Source organism: Triticum aestivum, chromosome 4B (genome assembly GCF_018294505.1).
Source record: "Triticum aestivum cultivar Chinese Spring chromosome 4B, IWGSC CS RefSeq v2.1, whole genome shotgun sequence".
NCBI lineage: Eukaryota > Viridiplantae > Streptophyta > Magnoliopsida > Poales > Poaceae > Triticum > Triticum aestivum.
Window position 1 is genome coordinate 349,957,278 of NC_057804.1, and position 19,911 is coordinate 349,977,188.

Below are 19,911 nucleotides of genomic sequence, written 5' to 3' on the forward strand. Positions count from 1 at the left end.
CCCTTCTTTGGACCCCCTACAGTGATAGTGTTAACAAAGCCATCCACATCTTTACGATGGGGTTCCTCTAATTTTCCCTCAAAGGATATCCTACATACCGCGCAAAAATTACGTAAATACATTTCCCTGAATTCATCATATAAATGAAATGATACTGAAGGCGGTGACTTCTTAGGATAATAATAAAAGTTTTGCACGAAAGTATTGGTGAGTAAGAGATACTGATCGATTCGGTCGTGGAGGAAATCGGTGAGGCCTGCATTCTCAATCAAAGAATAAAAATCTTCATGAATTCCAGCTTCTTTCAAGAAATTATCGCATGGCCATTCACACGGCCGTACTTCCGCTATGCGAGGAAGATTATACTTGGCTTTTTCCTTCTCTTTAGCTTGTTTTTCCTGGGAGTCTTGGCTAGAAGAGCCCCTCAAAAGTCTCCTTAACATTTTCTGAAAATTTCTGAAATTTTAGTAACTTCAAAATAAAAGTAAATAAAACTAAACAAGATTGGTAGCAACTACTCCTACAAGTGCCTAGAGCCTATATCATGCATTAGAATTACTTGGGACCTCATAAATTTGACATGCAAGCTCAAGAATATGGTCACCTATGCAGCAAAAATTTGCAATGAATAAAGCACTAGAACAAAAACTAATTGGACCAATGGAGGAGTCACATACCAAGCAACAATCTCCCAAAGCAATTTTGTGAATGGAGCTTTGAGCAAGGAGATCAAAAATCACAGCAAAATGAGCTAGAACTCGTGCTTGAGCTGGATGGGGATTTTTTTGGGAAGAAGATGGAGTGTGTGGGTGCTGGCATAAGTGGAAGGGGCCCACCAGGGGCCCACGAGACAGGGGGGCGCGCCCAGGGTAGGTGGGCGCGCCCTCCACTCTCGTGGCCTGGTGCTTGCCCCTCCTGCAATGTTTTCAGTGCCTAAAATCCTCAAATATTCCATAAAAAATCATACTAGATTTGCAGGGCATTTGGAGCATCTTTATTTTTGGGATATTTTTTATTGCATGAATAATTCAGAAAACAGAGAGACAATACTATTTTTACTTTATTTATTCTAAATAACAGAAAATAAAAAGAGGGTATATAAGGTTGTGCCTTCTAGTTTCATCCATCTCGTGATCATCAAAATGAATCCACTAACAAGGTTGATCAAGTCTTGTTAACAAACTCATTCCGAATAACACGGAACCGGAGAAATTTTGAATAACAGTAAGTTACCTCAACGGGGATATGAACATCCCCAATAATTAGGAATATCGTACTTTTTCTTGACAGTAGGGAGAGGAAATTCAAAACCTCCAATAATAATAGTTGGAACTTTTCCAATAGAATTGATGCTATGACCTTGAGATAGTTTCATCGGAAAGTGTACCGTGTGCTCATTACCATTAACAGGAAAAGTGACATTGCCTTTGTTGCAATCAATAACAGCCCCTGCAGTATTCAAAAAGGGTCTACCAAGGATAATCGACATACTATCATCCTCGGGAATACCAAGAATAAGAAAGTCCGTAAAGATAGTGACATTTGCAACCACAACAGGCACATCCTCACAAATACCAACAGGTATAGCAGTTGATTTATCAGCCATTTGCAAATATATTTCAGTAGGTGTCAACTTATTCAATTCAAGTCTACGATATAAAGAGAGACGCATAACACTAACACCGGCTCCAAGATCACATAAAGCAGTTCTAACATAATTTCTTTTAATGGAGCATGGTATAGTTGGTACCCCCGGATCTCCAAGTTTCTTTGGTATTCCACCTTTAAAAGTATAATTAGCAAGCATGGTGGAAATTTCAGCTTCCGGTATCTTTCTTATGTTTGTAATGATATCCTTCATATACTTAGCATAAGGGTTTACTTTAAACATATCAGTTAAGCACATACGTAAGAAGACAGGTCTAATCATTTCAGCAAAGCGCTCAAAATCCTCATAGTCCTTTGTCTTGGATGGTTTAGGAGGAAAGGGCATAGGTTTCTGAACCCATGGTTCTCTTTCTCTACCGTGCTTCCTAGCAACAAAGTCTCTCTTATCAAAATGTTGATTCTTTGATTGTGGGTTATCAAGATCAACAACAGGTTCAACCTCTACTTCATTGTTTTTGCTAGGTTGAGCATCAACATGAACATTATCATTAACATTATCACTAGGTTCATGTTCATCACCTGATTGTGTTTCAACATCAGAGATAGAAATATCATTGGGATTCTCAGGTGTGTCTATAGTAGGTTCACTAGAAGCATGCAAAGTCCTATCGTTTTTCTTTCTCTTCTTTTTAGAATAACTAGGTGCCTCTAAATTATTTCTCTGAGAATCTTGCTCGATCCTATTAGGGTGGCCTTCTAGATACAAAGGTTCCTAAGTCATTCTACCAGTTCTAGTAGCCACTCTAACAGCAAATCAGGTTTATTATTTAATTCATCAAGCAAATCATTTTGAGCTTTAAGTACTTGCTCAGCTTGAGTAGCAACCATAGAAGCATATTTGCTAACGAGTTTAAGTTCACCTTTAACTCTAGCCATATAATCACTCACGCGTCCTGTCTCAAAAGCATTATTCTTTAATTCTCTACCAACATAAACATTAAAACTTTCTTGTCTAGCCATAAAGTCATCAAATTCATCTAAGCATGGGCTATGGAATTTAGTAGAGGGAATTTCAACTTTATCATATCTATAGAGAGAATTTACATTTACTACCTATGTCGGGTTATCAAGACAATGTGTTTCTTCAACAGGCGGTATATTAAGACCATGTATTTCTTCAATAGGAGGTAAATTCTTAACATCTTCAGCTTTAATACCTTTTTCTTTCATTGATTTCTTTGCCTCTTGCATATCTTCAGGACTGAGAAATAAAACACCTCTCTTCTTCGGAGTGGGTTTAGGAATAGCCTCAGGAGTTGGCTCAATTGGTTCAGGAATTTCCTCAGGAATTGGCTCAGGAAGAGTCCAATTATTTTCATTAGTCAACATATTATTCAATAGTAATCCAGCTTCGTCGACAGTTCTTTCCCTGAAAACACAACCAGCACAACTATCCAAGTAGTCATTGGAAGCATCGGTTAGTCCATTATAAAAGATATCAAGTATTTCATTTTTCTTAAGAGGATGATCAGGCAAAGCATTAAGTAACCGGAGAAGCCTCCCCCAAGCTTGTGGGAGACTCTCTTCTTCGATTTGCACAAAATTATATATTTCTTGCAAGGCAGCTTGTTTCTTATGAGCAGGAAAATATTTAGCAGAGAAGTAATAAATCATATCCTGGGGACTACGCACACAACCAGGAGCAAGAGAATTAAACCAAGTCTTAGCATCACCCTTTAATGAGAACGGAAATATCTTAAGGATATAGTAATAGCGAGACTTCTCATCATTAGTAAACAGGGTGGCTATATCATTTAACTTGGTAAGATGTGCCACAACAGTTTCAGATTCAAGGCCATAAAAAGGATCAGATTCAACCAAAGTAATAATCTCAGGATCAACAAAGAATTCATAATCCTTATCAGTAACACAAATAGGTGAAGTAGCAAAAGCAGGGTCAGGTTTCATTCGAGCATTAAGAGACTGCCGCTTCCATTTAGCTAATAATTTCTTAAGATCATATCTATCTTTACAAGCAAAGATAGCTCTAGCAGCTTCCTCTTCCATAACATAACCCTCAGGAACAATAGGCAATTCATAATCATTGGGAGAACTTTCATCATCACTATCGTCAATAATAGCATCTTCAATAATTTCATTTTCTCTAACCCTAGCAAGTTGTTCATCAATAAATTCACCTAATGGCAAAGTAGTATCACACACAGAAGTAGTTTCATCATAAGTATCATGCATAGGAAAAGTGGCATCATCAATAACATGCAACATATCATAATTCATAGCAGTAGCAGGTTTAGGTGTCGCAAGCTTACTAATAACAGAAGGAGAATCTAGTGCAGAGCTAGATGGCAGTTCCTTACCTCCCCTCGTAGTTGAGGACAAAATCTTGGTTCTTTCGTCTTTCAAGTTCCTCATAGTGATCAACAGGTATAAATCCCAACTGACTCAAAGAATAGAGCTATGCTCCCTGGCAGCGGCGCCAAAAATTAGTCTTGATAACCCACAAGTGTAGGGGATTGCAACAACTTTCGAGGGTAAAGTATTCAACCCAAATTTATTGATTTGACACAAGGGGAGCCAAAGAATATTATTGAGTATTAGCAGTTGAGTTGTCAATTCAACCACACCTGGATAACTTAGTATCTGCAGCTAAGTATTTAGTAGCAAAGTAGTATGATAATAAAGGTGACGGTAGCAAAAGTAATATTTTTGGGTTTTGTAGTGACTGTAACAATAGCAACGGAAAAGTAAATAAGCGAAACACAAGATGTGGAAAGCTCGTAGGCAATGGATCAGTGATGGACAATTATGTTGGATGCGACTCCTCATGTAATAGCTATAACATAGGGTGACACAGAACTAGCTCCAATTCATCAATGTAATGTAGGCATGTATTCCGAATATAGTCATACATGCTTATGGAAAAGAACTTGCATGACATCTTTTGTCCTACCCTCCCGTGGCAGCGGGGTCCTAACGGAAACAAAGGGATATCAAGGCCTCCTTTTAATAGAGAATCGGAACAAAGCATTAGAACATAGTGAATACATGAACTCCTCAAACTACGGTCATCACCGAGAAGTACCCCGATTATTGTCACTTCGGGGTTGTCGGATCATAACACATAATATGTGACTATAGACTTGCAAGATAGGATCAAGAACACACATATATTCATGAAAACATAATAGGTTCAGATCTGAAATCATGGCACTCGGGCCCTAGTGACAAGCATTAAGTATAGCAAAGTCATAGCAACATCAATCTCAGAACATAGTGGATACTAGGGATCAAACCCTAACAAAACTAACTTGATTACATGGTAAATCTCATCCAACTGATCACCGTCCAACAAGCCTACGATGGAATTACTCACGCACGGCGGTGAGCATCATGAAATTGGTGATGGAGGATGGTTAATGATGACGACAGAGATGAATCCCCCTCTCCGGAGCCCTGAATGGACTCTAGATCAGCCCTCCCGAGAGAGATTAGGGCTTGGCGGCGGCTCCGTATCGTAAAACGCGATGAAACTTTCTCTCTGATTTTTTTCTTCGCGAGACAGAATATATGGAGTTGGAGTTAAGGTCGGCGGAGCCTCAGGGGGCCCACAAGACAGGGGGGTGCACCCAGGGGGTGGGCACGCCCCCCACCCTCGTGGACAGGGTGTGGGCCCCCTGGTCTTGATTCTTTCGCCAATATTTTTTATATTTTCCAAAAAGTGCCTCCGTGGATTTTCAGGACATTCCGAGAACTTTTGTTTTCTACACATAAAACAACATCATGGCAGTTCTGCAGAAAACAGCGTCAGTCCGGGTTAGTTTCATTCGAATCATGCAAGTTAGAGTCCAAAACAAGGGAAAAAGTGTTTGGAAAAGTATATACGTTGGAGACGTATCAAGCCCCGCATCGATCCCCGCGCCGCGCCGCCGTCGCCACTTCGCGTCGCCGCCGCCACTGACCCCGCCCGCTGCTGCCGACCGCCCCGCCGCTGGAGTCGCCGCCGCCACCGCCGCCATCGACCTTGCCAAGGTAGCCGCCGCCGCCGTCCCGGTTTTCCTGGAAAAACCGTCGGTTTTTTAAACCCTTATCTAGTTTTTTTAGATCGGTTCGTCTTTTTCGGTTTAGTTATTTAGCGTACGTTCGTCCGTACATTCATTTTAATGAACGTTGTTCGTCAGTTAGCCGCAGACAGCGAACGTTCATTCGTTAGCCTGTCCGTCTCGTTTTATTTTCCAGGGTTTTTCCGCGATTATTTTCGATCGCGATTTCTGCCTTGATCTTCGATCTAGTTTATCTTTTCGCTCGTTTATCCAAATCAGGTGAAACAAGCGCCTAGATCTTCGTCTCGAAGCCCTCTTTCTGTTTAACCAACTTGAACAAGATTTTGGTACTGTAAAATTTGACTTTAGTCCAGATTAGTAAACGAATCTTGTTTCTTTCGTAATTTGAGTTTTGTTGCTCCGTTTGATTTGATTCTTTTTGCAAACCGGAGTTCTTCAGTTGAACTTTCTGGTTAGATCTTCTTATTTGAGTTTTACCCATGCTTATAGTTGAGTGCTTATGTATGTTATTGTTTGTTTACGATAGAATTCCCGGAGTGCGAAGCGTGCTACTAAGAGTCTCTAGATTTTGCGGATCATCAGCAAGGCAAGTAACACTATGATCATACCTCTTTATTACCCAATTTTTATGCATTAGTCTCAACCCTCAAACATTGCATGGTTAGGACCTGAATAACTTGTGGGTTTGGGAAGAGATGATGAGGTAGAACCTATTGCCCTTTTTTATCAAACCTTTGGGAGTTATTTCTACGTTATGCTCAGGATTGCTATGCTATGCTCGTAGACGTGCTTTGGGTGAGTGTATCCATGACAGGTGTGAGTATTGTTAATTAATGGTTAACTTATGGTGGCTACTTAAATACACATCTGGGTGGATTGGTTGAGGCACCCTGGAGTACCCAGTGGTTGTCAGGGCACCTGGAGAATCCAGTGTTGTCCTAGGATATCCCGGAGTACCCGTGTGAGCATCCTACGGTTCGCCACCCAGGCTCAAAGGGATCATAAGATTATTCATGCTAGAAACTTCCGTGTGCAGCCACAAGCCATTATGGGCTCCGACATAGTTGAGTAAGTTGTGTGAGCTCTTGAAGAGGTAGACTAGCAGCTGTAGGGGATGTAGGTGGTACTGTCTATGCAGAGTAAAGAGTTAATGCTTCTGAAATACTGTATCTCGGTCATCCGTTTCTCAAACATCTTGAAGTGCAAGAAATTCAACTAAGGAGATCGAGTCTTGTGGGAAAAGTGCACAAACCTCTGCAGAGTGTACAAACTAATCATGGTTAGCTGTGTCCCTGGTTATGGACATCTTGAGTATCTGGTTCTTGGATTATCATGTTGATCTCATCAATTTAAATTAATTTTTATTGGGTCAATTGATGTTGGTTAATTGGGATTGAGTTGGAGGAACCTTCTCATTGTTTAACAACCACCATGATAGTTAAGTAAAATTTATTCCTTTGTTGTAGGAAAAAATTGGCTTTATGCAAAACAGTAACCATAGAGTTTTCCACCAGCCTTATATGCATGTAGCGATAGCATTTATTCTGTTCATTACTCTATGTGTTACATTGCCAACATATTCCATGTGCTGACCCGTTTCAGGCTGCAACATATCATGTTGCAGACTTTTTAGTCGACGAGTAAGGTGGCATAGGTCATTGTCGTTCACTCAGCTATGCCGTTGGAGTTGATGGACTCACTTTTTCTTACAAGCCTTACACTATTATCTTATGTAGATGGCCTTAAGCCATATTATTGTAACAAGTTCTCTTTTGAGACATTCGATGTAATAAGTGTGTGATTGAAACTCTGTTATAAATCCTCAAGTACTGTGCGTGTCAGCATTACCGATCCAGGGATGACACTGATGCACAAAGATTAGAATGTTTGAGGTCTGGTCGCTACAAGATGGTATCAGAGCACACGCTGACTGTAGGACATGACCACTAAGATAAACCATAGGTCACTCTTCTCTACTCATTTGTGACTCCTCTCCCTTTTCCACACTATAGGATGGCGGACTCAAGGAACAAGTTTACACAACCGGATGAAGACACACCTTTTGGACGACACTTGAAGGAAGTTACTAGATACCTGAACATTGGAATACCAAGCTTCACCGGGACCTACATCGCCACTTTAAAAGAAGAGGAACGTTGGATGATTCGAGTTCAAGTTCCAGGAAGGACGTTTTCCTTTGATGCACCAACCTGGAGTCTAGGAAAGAGCATGGCAGCCCACATCACCATGGGATGCATTGGAGAAGTCTACCACAAGGATCTTAAGGATACTATCTACCAGATATGTGGGCGCCGAGATGAGCAATGGGAGATGATCAGCACCAGGAGGGACAGGTCCATTGCACCTTTTATCCAGGAGTTAAACTAGCACTTTTGTTGCCAAGAGAACCAAATGTGCACATGCATGATAGATTTGAAGAAGGCAATGACCAGAATCATAGAGCTAAAGGAGGAACTCAAGTCTACACACGACGAATATGAGGAGGAAATGACAATACTAGTGGAGAAGAATGACGATCTGACCAAGAAGCTAGGAGTATTCATGGGAGACCCCGCACCAGGAGGAGATGACAACGATTCCAAGGACATTCGTTCGGAGGACTACATCATCATCGACGATACCGACTCAGACCCCGACGACAGTGATGATGATTATGTTGATGAATTTGGAGCGGATATCATGGAGTCTTCTACCGATTAAAACTTCTAGTGGACCACCATATCAGTAGTAGTATTTCCCCCATGTATATAGTATAGTCCGAGCACTTTTGTAACGGTAGTTAGACCGATTGTATGCCCTTGTTTGAATTGATTGAAGTGATATGATTGTGTTTGTCTCATGAGCATATGGGTAGTGTTTTCTCTCTAGACCTCATTCTATTCCATTTTCTCACCTTTTCTAAACCCACCAGATGCCTCCGAGACGTGATGATGGATTTGCTTTCCCACTGGAGCTCACCCAGTTGATCCAGCAGCTGAATACCTTGATGCAGTTACTAGTTCAAAATCAGAACCAAGGGAACAACAACAACAACAACAACCCACAACCACCACCAGTTGATCACTTAGCCCGTTTCCTAAGGTTGAATCCGCCGGTGTTCTCTAGTAGCACCGAGCCGATTGTTGCAGATGATTGGCTCCGCAAGATTGGAAGGGAGCTGACCACTGCAGGATGCACAGATGCGGAGAGAGTGCATTTCACCGCACATCAGCTTGATGGACCCGCAGCGTCATGGTGGGAAAATTTCACAGCCACTTACCCCATTGACACTGTTACATGGGACCAGTTTCAACATGCTTTTCGCACTGCCCATGTTTCAGTAGGAGCTATGAACATGAAGAAGCGCGATTTTCACAACTTGCACCAAGGAGGATGCACAGTGGGGCAGTATGTAGATGAGTTTAGTAAGTTAGCACGTTATGCCCCTGATGACGTTGCTACAGATGCTGCTAAACAGGAGAACTTTCTGGAAGGACTGAATGATGAGCTGAGCACGCAGTTGATGGTGGCAACATTCAATAACTACCAAGAGTTGGTAGATAGAGCTCTCATGATTGAAGGGAAGCAGCAGCAGATAGACAGCCGCAAGGGGAAGTATGGACAAGGGAAGTACAATTCAGGAGCTCAGTAGAGGCCTCATTTTACCCTGAACTCGAGAGGACACATTCACCATAACCATGGAGGCCATAATTCCAATGAAGGAAGTTAGCATAACCATAGTGGTTCCAAGAATGGGAATGAGAATGGAGGAAGCAACGGCCAGAATCGTTCCAATCCAGCAACGCCCGCCAAAAAGAATCTAAGTCACATTACTTGTTTCAAGTGCGGGAAGAATGGACATTATGCCACGGAGTGTTCTGAAGCAAAGAATGGAAATGGCAATGGAAGCTCTGGGAAGAATCCCAACCCTTTCAACAGGGGACAAGTGAACCACGTTAGCGTGGAGGAGGTTGAAGCACAACCAGGTGCATTTATAGGTAAGTTTTTGGTTAAGTCATTTACTGCATTTGTTCTTTTTGATACTAGTGCATCGCATTCATACATATCAAGGGGATTTGTGGATAAGTATAAGTTGCCAACCCAAGCCCTTAGGTCACCCATGTTAGGAACCTCGCCAGGAGCAGAGTATATGGCTAGCCTATGGTGTGATCGGTTACCATTAAGGATTGGTAACTACGTGCTCCCCTCGGACCTAATAATATTGGAGTCACAAGGACTCGATGTAATATTAGGCATGGATTGGTTATCTAAGTATGGAGGGAATATCGACTGCGCCAGTAAGTCGATTATGCTCACCACCCCAGAAGGAAGAAGGATTAAGTATGTATTCCGGCATGTGCCGGAAAGGACTCAAGTGAATTCCTTATCAGGAGTTGTACAGGAGGAAGTACCAGTGGTGAAGGATTTCCCTGACGTATTTCCAGAGGAATTGCCAGGCATGCCACCGGATCAAGATATTGAGTTTTTGATTGAACTTTTGCTAGGCACCGGGCCAATATCAAAGAGACCGTATCGGATGCCCGCACAGGATTTGGAGGAAATTAAGAAGCAGATTAAGGAGTTACCGGATAAAGGTTATATTCGCCCAAGTTTGTCGCCTTGGGGATCCCCAGTACTTCTAGTGGAGAAGAAGGATGGATCGTTAAGGATGGTTGTTGATTATCGTGCATTGAATGAAGTGACGATCAAGAACAAGTACCACTACCGATGATCAATGATTTGTTTGACCAGTTGCAAGGAGCTAAGGTCTTTTCCAAGACCGATCTGCGATCAGGATACCACCAGCTGAAGATTCAGGAGCAGGATATACCTAAGACATCTTTTACCACAAGGTATGGGCTATATGAGTATACCGTTATGTCATTTAGTCTGACTAACGCGCCTTCATATTTCATGAACATGATGAACAAGGTGTTTATGGAGTTTTTGGATAAGTTCGTCATAGTGTTCATTGATGATATATTAGTCTACTCGAAGAATGAAGAGGATCATAAGGAGCATTTGTGTTTGGTTCTCGAGAAGCTCAGGGAACATCAGTTATATGCCAAGTTCAGCAAATGTGAGTTTTGTTTAAAGGAAGTTGGATTTCTTGGACATGTTATATCTGGAGAAGGAATAGCAGTAGACCCCACCAAGGTTGTTTCTGTGACTAAATGGGTAGCACCCACGTCAGTTGGAGAGATCCGGAGTTTTCTTGGACTTGCAGGATATTACGGGAGGTTCATTAAGAATTTCTCCAAGATTGCAAAGCCCATGACGGTGTTGTTGAAGAAGGACACCAAGTTCAATTGGACTCAGGAATGTGAGGACAATTTTCAGGAGTTGAAGAAGCGTTTGTTTACGGCCCCAGTGTTGATTCTTCCAGATCAACATAAGGATTATCAAGTGTATTGTGATGCTTCTCGTCGAGGACTTGGAGCAGTGCTTATGCAGGAAGGAAGAGTTGTTTCATATGCCTCATGACAACTTAAACCTCATGAGCAAAATTATGCTACACACGATTTGGATTTACCAGCTGTAGTGCATGCGTTGAAGACAGGGAGACATTTTCTCATCTGAAACCACTGTGAGGTGTACACAGATCACAAGAGTTTGAAATATATCTTCACATAGAAAGTTGAATCTCAGGCAGAGGAGATGGTTGGAGCTCATTAAGGATTATGATATGAAGTTGCACTATCATCCCGTAAAGGCTAATGTAGTAGCCGATGCGTTAAGCCGCAAGAGTCATGTCAATACGCTCATGACCGGAGGATTACCCAAGGAGTTAGTAGAGGATCTTCGTGAGCTATGTTTGGAAATAGTTCCAAGAGGTTATGTAGCAGCATTGGAAATACAATCTACTTTGATGGATAAGATCAGAGAAGCTCAGAAGACTGACAAGGAGATTGCCGAGATAAAGGAAAGGATGAGCAAAGGAAAGGCTAAAGGATTTCGTGAGGATGAGAACGATACCTTATGGTTTGAGGATCCCGTATATGTGCCTAATGACCCAGGAAGTTGATTCTGAGGAGGCCCATGATTCACCGTATTCGATTCACCCAGGAAACACCAAGATGTATCTGTATTTGAAGGAAAGTTTCTGGTGGACCAAAATGAAGAAGGATATTGCGGAGTATGTAGCACTATGTGATGTATGTCAGAGAGTGAAGGCAGAGCATCAGAAGCTAGCAGGATTGCTACAGCCACTGCCGATACCCGAATGGAAGTGGGATAAGCTTGGCATGGACTCTATCATAGGATTGCCCAGGACTCATTCATGCTATGACTCGATATGGGTTGTAGTCGATCGGTTGATGAAGGTAGCTCACTTTATCCCAGTAAAGACCACTTATACAAGTGCTAAGTTGGCAAAGATATATATGACTAGGATCGTATGTCTGCATGGAGTTCTGAGGACCATTGTATCAGATAGAGGAACCCAGTTTACCTCAAAGTTTTGGAATCAGTTGCATGAGACTTTGGGTACCAGGCTAGAGTTCAGTATAACCTTTCATCCACAGGAAGATGAACAGACTGAGAGAGTCAATTAGATTCTGGAGGACATGTTGAGAGCTTGTGCGCTTGATTATGGATCTAGTTGGGACGACAATTTGCCATATGCAGAGTTCTCTTATAACAACAGTTATCAAGCAAGTTTGAAGATGGCCTCGTTTGAAGCATTGTACGGAAGGAGGTGCAGGACACCGTTGCTATGGGATGAAGTTGGAGACCGTCAGTTGTTTGGACCAGATTTGATTAAGGAGTCTGAAGAGAACAATAAGTTGATTCGTGACAGGCTCAAGGTAGCCCAATCCAGGAAGAAGAGTTACACGGATTCTGAATGCAAGGAGACAGTTTACGAAGTCGGAGACAGAGTATATCTTCGTGTGTCCCCACTTCGAGGAGTTAAGCGTTTTGGAGTTAAGGGAAAGTTAGCACCATGTTTTGTGGGACCATACAAAGTTCTGGACCATATGGAAGAAGTTGCTTACAAGCTGGAATTGCCAGAAGGATTGTCAGGAGTTCACGATGTGTTTCATGTTTCCCAGTTGAAGAAGTGCCACGCCGAGATGGCCGATATTCCTTGGAGAGATACAGTGCCACTGGAAGCGATTTAGCTAGATAGTGATTTGACCCACGAGGAGAAACCAGTGAAGATTCTCCAGTTTGCCAGCTGAGTCACACGCAGCAAGGTTATCAAGTTCTGCAAAGTGCAGTGGAGCTACCGTACCGAGGATGAAGCCACCAGGGGACAAGAGGAATACCTACGGAAGGACCACCCGCACCTATTTTCTAGACAACCTGAATCTCAAGGGCGAGATTCATCTTAAGGGGGGTAGGTTTGTTACATCCCAAAATTTCAATTTGGAATGTTATACATAGGTCATCATATGCATATCATATTTTATTGCATTTTGGTTGATCCTAGATATTCTAAGCAACTCAAGGACCCACGGAGAGAGTTGGGGATTTCGTTATTTTTCATATTTGAGTTTTTCTCAAATTTTGAAAAGAGGATCATTTGGTTTTAATCATTTTCTCTTCAAATATTTCGAATGTTAAAATAAAAGAGAGGAGATAATATGACTTCTCCAAAATAAAATAAATATTGGAGGAAAAATATTAAAATCAAATAAGAATTTTATTTGGACTTTTATTGCTATTTTATTTGAATTAGGAAAAATATGTGTTTTTCAAAATTGCATTAGTGGCCCAAATAAATGTTCGCTTTGTCCGCAATATTATTAGAGGACCGTGAAAATTTATTTCAGGATTTTTGGACTCCATTTAGTATTTCTTTTGTTTGTTTTTCCGCGTCCGATTTATTTTAAAAAAAGTGCACCGACCTAACGGGCCATGTCCGACCCGGACGCCTCGCCCGACCGGCCTTTATAAGGCCGAAGCCCGACCCCGCCAGCCCAGCCGCCCCGCCCCGAAACGCTAGCCCTGCCTCGATCCCCGCGCTGCGCCGCCACTTCGCTCCGCCGCCGCCGACCGCCCCGCCACCGAAGTCGCCGCCGCCGCCGCCGCCGACCTCGCCGAGGTAGCCGCTGCCGCCATCCCGGTTTTCCTGGAAAAACCTTCGGTTTTTTTAAACCCTAGATCTAGTTTTTTTAGATCGGTTCATTTTTTCGGTTTAGTTATTTAGTGGACGTTTGTCCGTACGTTCCTTTTAACGAACGTTGTTCGTCTATTAGCCGCAGACAATGAACCTTCGTTCATTAGCCTGTTCGTCTTGTTTTATTTTCCAGGGTTTTTCCGTGATTATTTTCGATCGCGATTTCTGTCCTGATCTTCGATCTAGTTTATCTTTTCGCTCGTTTATCCAAATCAGGCGAAACAAGCGCCTAGATCTTCGCCTCGAAGCCCTCTTTCTGTTTAACCAACTTGAACAATATTTTGGTACTGTAAAATTTGACTTCAGTCTAGATTAGTAAACGAATCTTGTTTCTTTCGTAGTTTGAGTTTCGTTGCTCCGTTTGATTTGATTCTTTTTGCAAACCGGAGTTCTTCAGTTGAACTTTCTGGTTAGATCTTCTTATTTGAGTTTTACCCGTGCTTCTAGTTGAGTGCTTATGTATGTTATTGTTTGTTTACGATAGAATTCCTGGAGTGTGAACTGTGCTACTACGAGTCTCTAGGTTTTGCGGATCATCAGCAAGGCAAGTAACACTTTGATCATACCTCTTTATTACCCAGTTTTTATGCATTAGTCTCAACCGTCAAACATTACATGGTTAGGATCTGAATAACTTGTGGGTTTGGGAAGTAGATGATGAGGTAGAACCTATTGCTTTTTTTATCAATCCTCTGGGAGTTATTTCTATGTTATGCTTAGGATTGCTATGCTATGCTCGTAGACGTGCTTTGGGTGAGTGTATCCATGACAGATGTGAGTATTGTTAATTAACAGTTAACTTAAGGTGGCTACTTAAATACACATCTGGGTGGATTGGTTGAGGCACCCTGGAGTACCCAGTGGTTGTCAGGGCACCTGGAGAATCCAGTGTTGTCCTAGGATATCCCGGAGTACCCATGTGATCATCCTATGGTTCGCCACCCAGGCTCAAAGGTATCATAAGATTATTCATGCTAGAAACTTCCGTGTGCAGCCACAAGCCATTATGGGCTCCGGCATAGTTGAGTAAGTTGCGTGAGCTCTTGAAGAGGTAGACTAGCAGATGTAGGGGATGTAGGTGGTACTATCTACCCGGAGTAAAGAGTTAATGCTTCTGAAAGACCGTGTCTCGGTCATCGGTTTCTCAAACATCATGAAGTGCGAGAAATTCAACGGAGGAGATCGAGTCTTATGGGGAAAAGTGCGCAAACCTCTGCAGAGTGTACAAACTAATCATTGTTAGCCGTGTCCCCATTTATGGACATCTTGAGTATCGGGTTCTTAAATTATCATGTTGATCTCATCACTTTAAATTAATTTTGATTGGGTTAATTGATGTTGCTTAATTAGGATTGAGTTGGAGGAACCTTCTCAATGTTTAACAACCACCATGATAGTTAAATAAAATTTATTCCTTTGTTGTAGGGAAAAATTGTTTTTATGCAAAACAGTAACCATAGAGTTTTCCACCAGCCTTATATGCATGTAGCGATAGCATTTATTCTATTCACTACTCTATGTGTTACATTGCTAGCATATTCCATGTGCTGACCCATTTCGGGCTGCAACGTATCATGTTGCAGACTTTTCAGATGACGAGTAAGGTGCCATAGGTCGTTGTCGTTCACTCAGCTATGCCGTTGGAGTTGATGGACTCACTTTATCTTCCAAGCCTTCCGCTGTTATCTTATTTAGATGGCCTTAAGACATATTATTGTAATAAGTTCTCTATTGAGACATTCGATGTAATAAGTGTGTGATTGAAACTCTGTTATAAATCCTCTAGTACTGTGAGTGTCAGCATTACCGTTCCAGGGATGACACTGATGCACAGAGATTAGACTGTTTGAGGTCTGGTCGCTACACAGGTGCAACTAGTATTGGATTGCCGACCAAGAGTGTTTTTACTTCTGCTAGTGCGGCAGTTGCTTCATCGGTCCACTCGATGTTTTTGGTCCGTTTGAGCAATCTGTAGAGCGGCAGTGCCTTTTCACCAAGGCGGGAGATAAAGCGGCTTGAGGCTGCCATGCAGCCCGCCGGTTTTTGGACGTGTTTCAGCTTCATGGGGATTGCTAGCTGGGAGAGAGCTTGGATTTTGGCTTGATTGGCCTTAATTCCTTGGTGGGAGACAATAGATCCGAGCAATATTTTTTTTTGGGGGGGGGGGGGGACTCTGAAGACACATTTGTCCGGATTGAGCCGTATATTAAGATCGTGGATTATCGAAGATTTGGCAGAGATCGGCCGCCAACTGGCTTACATGCTTGGTCTTGATGACCATGTCATCTACGTATGCTTCGATTGATTCGCCGATTTGATTTCCTACACATGTTTGAATCATGTGCTGGCATGTGGCGCCTGCATTTTTCAGCCTGAAGGGCACTATGTTGAAGCAGAATGGCCCGTAGGGGGTGGTGACTACTGTTGTGGCTTGGCCAGACTCCTTCATTTTGATTTGATGGTATCTGAAGTAGGCGTCGAGGAAGCATAGCGAGTCGTGTCTGGCGGTGGCGTCAATGATCTAGTCTATGCAAGGTAAAGGGAAGGGATCCTTAAGGCAGGCTTTATTTAGGTCTTTAAAATCGATGCATATTCGCCAGGATTTGTCCTTCTTGGGCACCATGACTAGATTTGCCAACCACTCGGGGTGTTTGATTTTTTCGGACGAATCCAGCTTCAAGTAATTTTGGTAATTCTTCCCCCATAGCTTGACACTTGGGTTCAGAAAATTGGCGCAGTGCCTGTTTAACTGGCTTAAAGCCCTTGATTATATTCAGGCTATGCTCCTCTAGTCTTCGTGGGATTCCTGGCATATCTGAAGGGTGCCCGGCGAATATGTCCCAGTTCTCGTGCAAGAATGTGTGCCATGCTTCGTCGACAGTAGGATCTAGTTGGGTTCCGACGCTGTTTTGTTGGGACCCGTTGGATGCACCTGGAATTAGGCTATTTCGTCTGCTGGTTTGAAGGATGTGGATGGGCTATTTACTTAGGACCACGTCGTCCCTATCCACCATTGTGTGGAGTGTAGTTAATTCCTTGGCTGCGAGAGCCTCGGATAACGCTTCGAGAGCAAGTGATGTTGTTTTGTTTTCGGCTCGAAGGGCTCTATCCGGATCGTTTGCGATTGTGATCACGCCATTGGGCCCTGGAATTTTGAGTTTCATATACCCGTAATGTGGTATGGCCTGAAACCTTGCGAATGCATCACGCCCCAATAGGGCGTGGTATCCACAATGGAAGGGCACTTGAAGAGTATTTCTTCAGACTTTTAGTTCTCGGGAGTGCAGAATTCTACGTTGATAGTGACTCATTCGGAGTAGCGCGCCTCTTTGCTGGGGATAATTCCTCGAAAGGTAGTGTACCTGATGCGGAGCATCCCGGGATCATCCCCATGGACGTATCTACATCCCCCACGACACCACTTGGACCAATGACAAGAGATCGAGCAAAGGCTATCGAAGATAAGGTGAACTCGCTCCTCTACGAACTCCCACTCTCTACACATGAGACATGGCTACTACCTCAAGCGGAAACACTATGTGTGATCAGGTACTCAGAGGAAGGCCACGGAACAACTACATCCAATGGACAAGACGGCGAGGACACCAAGTACGAAGGACACGAAGAAGAGCTATCGAAGAAGCTCCAGCCAGCGGACGTCCGCCCAGGATCGGACGTCCGGCGCCTGACGCTCTAGCCAGCGGACTTCCGACCAGGACCGGATGTCTGGTGCCTAAAGGCCCAGCCGACCCAAGTCCTAGCCTACGAAAGCTACAGCAAGCGGACGCCCGCCCAGGACCGGACATCCAGCAACACTTCCTAGTGAGTGGACGTCCGGCCCCTATCGGACGACCGGCAGTTCCACACCCAAAGTGTTTCAACAGAAATCCGATGCCTCCAGACGACCGGCCGTCTTCGGACGCCCGGTACCACTATTATAGAATGAAATTAGCGGAAGTCTGAGCCCTACCAGACGTCCGGACCTTCGCGAATGACTAGACGACCGGTAGAGACCAGATGTCCATTGCTTGTGTGTGCACAACTTGGGTCCTAAGGCCCATGTACCCTTTCATTCTGCCCCCTTTTGCACTTAGACTATAATAGAGCTCCTCCTCCCCCTAGTTAGGGTTATCAAAGGATTAGCTCATATTTGTGTGAGGGCTTTGCTCATCCACTTGGTTACTTCTCCATTGGAGTTCACGGCCTATTCAGAGAAGATCCCCCAAGCGGATTCAAGATCCCATCACGGGAAGACCCTTCAAGACATCCTCACAGAGAAGACCTTTTGTATCGTCCTTTGTTGACTTTGAATCGTGTATCACTCTTTGTGTTTCAAGGATCTAGCATATGTGTGACCAAATCTTGTTGGTTGAGTGATTTCTCTCGTGTTTCCCCTCGCGTTTTCTCCTCGTGTTCTTCATAGGATCCCCTCCAATCGTGATAGATCGGGCATATAGGGTTGTACCCTACATCATCTTGGTATCATGAGCCACGTTGATAACGTATTTGGAGCCCCTACCCCTTGTTTTCTAGCTTGATTTTGTTGTGTTCTTCCCCAATTTCGAAAATCCCCACCAAAAATAGCCCCAATTTTTTTTGTGATTTGTTGGTGTGATGAAGTTTTGTTGGATTTGATCCATGGATTTGCTTAGCCACGAGTGGATCTAGATTTCACCCATCATCCCCACCATTTCCATCCACAAAATCGCTCGAATTTGACCAATTTCGCCACGTCCACCACGAACCCTAGCTGTTCATCACGTGCCCAAAATTGCCCAGGCACCGGACATCCCCTAGCCACCGGACGTCCGACGACCGGACGACCGCTCCCCGACTGGACGTCTACTGTTCCCTGATGAAACTAAAAAGTTTCAGTTCGGCCACCACCACCTCTCCACCTTCCACTACCGCATACGCACTCCGATACCACCACCACTTTCCACGCGCACCACCATCGCTTAACCTCTATCAACCCCGACAATTTTGACTAGTTTGGTCTTTGAGAATTTGAGTTGTGGTTCCCGTGTCCTATTGTGTTTCGTCTATATAGGTACGGTTCGACATCAACATCACCACCACTCATCTTCGCCAAGGACTCGTCATTGCCAACAACCGTCCTTGCTTACAAACGACTACCTCGACGGTAACCTCGACGACATCTTTGTCTACTCCTTGCCATTGCATTGATAACCCCATAGCCTTACTTTTGCGTCGCTTACCAATCGATACTAGCCTTTGAGTATTGCCGGCAACGTGACTTGTGCACATTAGTGATCATACTTCCCATATCATACATACCATATCATCATGGTGCATATCTTGGTATCATCTCTTGTGTCACAAAGTTGTCATGGCATATACACAATTGCTATCTTGGTTCGTGAAGTTTTGCATGAGAAAGGAGCTCAAAAGAGAAAGAGCCAAACAAGCTTTTAAGCAAGAGGGAAAGATAAGCAAAGAGCTTATAATCAAGAACCATAGCATCATACTACATTAAGATTGTCATACTCGATCATCTTGGATCATATCACCAAAATACCATACATATAACATACTTGGGATAGAAGTTGTTGCATTTTTGCCTAGTAGGTTGTGCACAAGTTTCGTATCCGCCTATTGTGCAATCGTGCTAGCGTCTCTCTAGTGTTGTGCAACAAGAGCATTTTCGTGGATTCCACATTTTGGCTCACTCCATGGTTGCATGACCCCACTTATCTATTTGCGTGTGTGTTTCCGTGTACCATATATTGCTATTGGTCTACTTGTTGCATTTGCAAATTTGTGAATCTTTTCCAACATTATTGAGGCTCACTAACAATTGCATCAAATTTTGCGCCACCATCCTAATCGAGCTCCACCATAAGATTTTACTTGTGTTGGTGTGATAACCGACAAGAATTGGTACCAATTGTGCTATTTCCTTGTTCCACATTTAAATGATCATTGATCCATCTTCAACATCGGTCAAGGTACATTTGGTATAAGTACTTCTCTTTCTCCCACTCAAATATTTTCTTGGAATGATGGATAGGCCAAGTTCTTCTACCAACCCACTCTTCATTGAGCAAGATGACGACATGCCATCCTATGTCACCAAGA